Consider the following 5,329-nt stretch of genomic DNA (forward strand, 5'->3'; position numbering starts at 1 on the left):
ATTCCCTAAATGAAACTGCAACGTACGGCTCAAATCGAAGTTCTCTTGATTGTCGCTTGATGGTGGTGTGCGCACGCATGGACGCGGGCGGACATTGTGAGGTTCTAAGGTACTCCGCACCGTTACAGGCGAGGGAGTAAGCCGTTTGACTCTCGGGTAGTAACTCACGGTCGTAGCCCAATTCTGCTTCCAGCTACTGCGCAGTGCGGACGCAGGATGGCGAGCTCCGTTGAAGGAGCGGCTTTGGCGGGCCTTTCGGCCCGCGGTAACAGGTCAACCGGTATTAATAACGCCCAGGATTATCAAGTTATGCTGCCGCAACTACAGTCCGGACCATCTGTGCTTAATACGATTTTTTTGCACGCCGATTTGAGAGCCAGGCCGTACAAGGTTGAAGAATTCCGCGACACTTTGGTTCTTCTGGAGCTGTTCCCCGAGGTTATCGCCTTGGGGGCGTACCAGATGAACCATTTGTGGGCGGTTACTTTCAAAGACCCCGAAGGGGCGAAGAAACTTGCTGCCGCCGTGGAACTCCAAGTCAAGGGCCGTCGTTGCCTCGTCATCGATCCCCGCCACCAGGACATCCGTTTAAAGCTCCACTGGGTGCTCCACAACGTCCCCGACGACGAACTGCGAAGCGCCCTGGGGCTTTACGGCAAAGTCACGGAAGTGACCCGGGACCGATGGCGTGTGCCAGGCTGCTCCGCGCAGCTCTCGACTACGCGCCTGGTCACCCTACAGCTCAAGTCAGGCGTCAGCGTGGACGACATCCCCCACCAGGTACGCGCCGCCGGCGAGCAAGCCCTGGTCGTGGTGCCCGGGCGTGCGCCTCTCTGTCTCCGCTGTCACCGGAGCGGACATATTCGATGAGAGTGTAGGGTGCCCCGCTGAGCTCTTTGTCGCCGCTTCGGCCACGACGAGAGCGGATGCGTTCGCACCTACGCAAACGTCGCAGGAGCAGGAGGGGTTGACAAAACGTCTGAGTTCATCATGGATACAGAGGAGGCGGAGGAGGCAGCAAGGGGCAAGGTAGAGGCGCCGGCGAAAGAGGTGACGCCCCCTGAGCCAGCTCGCGTCGTCCCGCCGGAGCTCAGCCCGCCTGCAGTGCCGGGGAAAGACCCTGAAACCCCCCAGGAACAAGTTGCCGTCGCCGAGGTGTCTAATGACAGCAAAAGTATTGGGGAGCCGCCCGCAGACAACATGAGCGTTGACGGGCGAGACGAAGACGGGACCCCAGGCGCAAGCGCTGTGTCTGGGAAAGGTGCAAGGGAAAGCGGTGGGGCTGAGGGAGGAGACGCCGCAGGGCCAAACCCCGAAGAGCCTCCAGCGAAGGCCGTGCCGCAGTCGAGACGCTCAGGAGCCAAGGCAAATATTCCACCGGACAAACCGAAGGGAAAGTGACCGGACTGTTGACACGGAGCTACAAGCGGGGTTGTGTGTAGGGTGGGGAGGGGGGAAGTAGGTTTTCGAAGGCGTGGTCACAGAGGACTGCTATGTTTGGCAGGCCTCTCGAGCACGGAGACGTCGGGAACCCTCGTCGCGTCCCCGCTTTTCCAGAAACGGGTTCGTTTTGGTTTTCTTTTTGATTGCTTTCATTGCTTTTTGTGTTTTTATTGTGGATGGTTTAGCATTCTCATGTTAATTTATGTAGTGCCGACGGCGCAGTTGTTACTATAAATTATGGCAGGCTTCAGAAGAACGCTTCGTTTCGCCACACTAAATGTGCGAGGCCTTGGTGACAGGCGCAAACAGTACCAGCTGAAAAGGATGATGCTGGAAAAAGAAATAGATATCTTGGCTGTCCAAGAAACCAAGATAGAAAGTGATAACTGCACCGCCAGTATGATAAAGCCCTTTCAAAACCTGTTTAGTGTCTGTGTCAGCCACGCGGTTGGCACATCGGGAGGGTGTTGTCTGTTCCTTGGGAATAATATTGGGATTGAAATACAGAATTTTTTTTTTTCGTGTGAACCGGGCAGGTTAGTTTTTTGTGATTTTGAATATGACGGTGGTGAATTCCGTGTCCTTTGTATCTACGCCCCAAACGTAGTGCAAGAAAAAGCGGCCTTTTTTGAAAGTTTCGCTCAATACTTAAGAACGGAAGGACAAATTATTTTACTTGGGGATTTCAATTGTGTTTGCGAGGGAAGGGATAGAAATGAACCACGGCGGGGTGCAGATAAGAGTGCGCAAATTTTTTGTGAATTACTTGAAGAGTGTGAACTGTGCGATTTTGCACACTGCGCAGGAAATGAAAATGTGCTGAGGTTTACGCATTTTCAGGGAGCGAGCCACGCGCGATTAGATAGGGGTTACGTTTCTTGCGATCTAGCTTTATTGCGTAGACGACGTTTCTTTTAGTGATCACTGTTTTGTTTCTTTTTCCACGGGAGAAAAGAGAGAAGGGTATAATAAATTTACATGGGTAAATTTCCATGGGTATAAGTTGGGGAGAAAAGTGGGAATTGTTCAAGCAGGATTGTAAGCTTAACGCGATAGAGAGGGGGACTGTACTCAGAAGGAAAGAGAAGGAAACTGAAAGTAACCTGAAGCGTAATTTGAGGGCGATGCTCAGGCTGGAATGCGAAACACCTGGAGCCTTCCGGGACGACATAAGGACAATAAAGAACAAGCTAGAAGCAATAGATAAGCACCGTAAGCAATAGAAATACACCGTGTGTTTGCCGCGTTCATTTGGTCTTCAGTTTGGGAGCGTTCCAGCAGAACCAATCTTTTCCGGCGTGTGAAGGAGGGCGGGGTTGGGTTGTGTCACGTTTACATTCTCCAGCTTGTTAATCGGTTTTTGTTCTCACGGGATACGAATGACCTTTTTCTGCGAACATTTTTACAAAGTGTGCTGTCAAAAGCGTTACCAAGATATATTGTCTCGTCCGCAGACGAAAGCTGTAGCAGCCCTAAATGCTATATGGAGGAGGTTGTAGACTCTTTCAGGCTTCTAGCAGTACGGTTTTCACTGGAGTACCTATCAGCTGTGTCAAGAAAGGCACTTACTAAAGAACTAAAGGATGGGTTGTTACCTGTGCCACTTTACCGATCGGTGTATAGATCTGTTCCTGGCCAGGACATGTTATCTCGTGTTAAAAAGATGGCCGTCCCAGCATCCGTGAAAACCTTTTTCTTTAAACTGCACAACGGTACACTTCCCGTTAAGACGTGGATGCAGGAGAAGGGCTTTTGTCGCTGGTCCTACAACGTGCACTTTGTGCAACAAACCAGAGACTGTTGAGCACGTTTTCGCGGAGTGCCGGGACGCCATCTTTTTCTGGGATGTGTGGCAAAGGACCTTAAAGATAGACCTGCCAGTTTCACCCCAAGGCATACGATTTCTTTACGTACATAGTGACAACAGTGTGCCGTATGACCTCATCATGGCTCTGGGATTGCATGCCATTTGGAGGTCGAGGATGGCGGTGCGCCACGCTGACCCGCAGGCCCTCACTGTGAGCAAATACTTCGCACATAGTGTTAGTTTGCTCTATGAAGTGCACAAGTGGCAGACGCCCGATATGGGATGGCTACCTGTACTAGAAGAACTGTGTACGTTTGATGTCTATTTTAAGTTTTTCCGTCAGCCGAAGTTCGGCCGACGGTTTTTAATCTATCCGTGACGTGTATTGTGTGCAAAAAAAGGTAATAAAGAAAAAAAAAAAAAAGGTCGTAGCCCAATGGACGAGTTACACTGACTCTGTTTGGTCTACCAGACACAGGCTCGAATCCTGCCGGTGCCTGTGTGACTTCTTGCGATTGTAATTGCTATGCGCACTGACGCTGACGGAGATTGTGCGGTCCTAAGGTACTCCTCACCTAATAGAGTGAAGACGTGATTGATTGATTGTGGGGTTTAACGCGCCGACGCAACGCAGGCGATGAGGCGCGCCGTAGTGGAGGGCTCCGGATTAATTTTGACCACCTGGGGATCTTTATCGTGCGCCGAAATCTCGTACACACGGGCGTTTTTGCTTTTCGCCTCCATCAGAAAAGCGGCCGCCGTGGCCGGGAATCGAACCCGCGACCTTGTGCTCAGTAGCGCAACGCCTTAGCCACTGAGCCACCGCGGCGGGTTAAAGTGAAGACGTGCTGGTCGTTGTCTGTCGCCACGTGATAAGCTTGTTGTTTTCTGGTATGCGGGGATTGAAACGGTGGTTATCGGGCGGGTCGAAAAGAATCGTCAGGTGAATTCCTTGTTTCGTGTCGGGGTCTTAGAAAGAGTTTCTAGTAGTCGAAAGTAACGTGCTGGTTGACGAAAACTGGGACCAGGGCTCCAACGGGAAAAAATAATATCGTTTGTGTTTTATCTTTTGTGTTTATTTATCCCCCCCCCCCTTGCCACACCTTACGGGCGTAGTCAATTTTCTCTTCACGTGAGCAAAAACAGGGAGATGAAGCTCTTTCCGTTCTTGTACATCCACGCAGTTGGAACACCGTGCACGACATCTATTACAGGAGGCTTGAAAGGCAGTCGTCGCCCATACTCCGCAAAATGGCCAGAGCAGCCTTCGCGAATTTTTCCCTACTCGCTAGAGGTCGGGACAGAGGACGAAGCGGACAAACAAAATTTGCCCACCCCATTCATTATGCCTAATTTTCGGTGAGCGGTCGGTAATTTGTAGACGCTACCGGTTGCTGCGTTCGCTTCGTCATCGCACGCGGCCTCTCCTGCGCCAGCAAAATGAATCACTACAACGAGCACCCGTTCGCATCGAAGGCCGCAGTAGCGTTTGGCTAGACACGCCCCTGCTTCGCCAGACGTCTGCCAGTTTTCTTTCAAACTCCGCTTCAAAGGAAGAAACAACAAAAACAATGTATCGTCACAAATGCCTCCCCGGCAAGGTCAGCTTTAAATGGCTAACCCCGTCCATTACATCAGTGGCGTCGCTCAGATACACAATACGAGCCTGCTGCCAAGCGCCCCGTTCACGTCCTGTTTCCGTGGTGTAGCGGTTATCACGTGCGCCTCACACGCGCAAGGTCCCCGGTTCGATCCCGGGCGGAAACATTTTTTTTTTCTTTTTTTAGAAGGTTAGGTGATGTCGTTGCGGTGGCCACAGTCTCGCATACAGCAAATATGCAATCACTCTTTCGCTTTCTTGATATCTTATTGCACTCCAAAATGACGAATCCTGGTGAAACTACAATACCATTTAACATCCCCGCGGTAGCGACACATTCACGTATTCCTTCTACTTTTATCATTGTTTATGGAACGGAATGGGTTGTTCCATGATATTATCAGCGCCACATTTTCAGACAGCTTCGTTCGCAAGGAGAAATTGTGGCATTTGAACAGCAGACGTGTTGGGAATCTTTT

At 51.1% G+C, this 5,329-nt stretch overlaps 1 non-coding gene across 1 annotated transcript; it reads left to right on the forward strand.

Moving 5' to 3' along the window:
- Positions 1 to 4,944: 4,944 nt before the first annotated feature.
- On the forward strand, positions 4,945 to 5,017 carry Trnav-cac (transfer RNA valine (anticodon CAC)). The gene has a single exon. It is a non-coding gene; the product is annotated as a tRNA-Val (tRNA).
- Positions 5,018 to 5,329: the final 312 nt, after the last annotated feature.

The sequence above is a fragment of the Haemaphysalis longicornis genome, unplaced genomic scaffold (genome assembly GCF_048455015.1).
Source record: "Haemaphysalis longicornis isolate Haplotype H1 unplaced genomic scaffold, Haemaphysalis longicornis Haplotype H1 scaffold_8, whole genome shotgun sequence".
NCBI classification, from domain to species: domain Eukaryota; kingdom Metazoa; phylum Arthropoda; class Arachnida; order Ixodida; family Ixodidae; genus Haemaphysalis; species Haemaphysalis longicornis.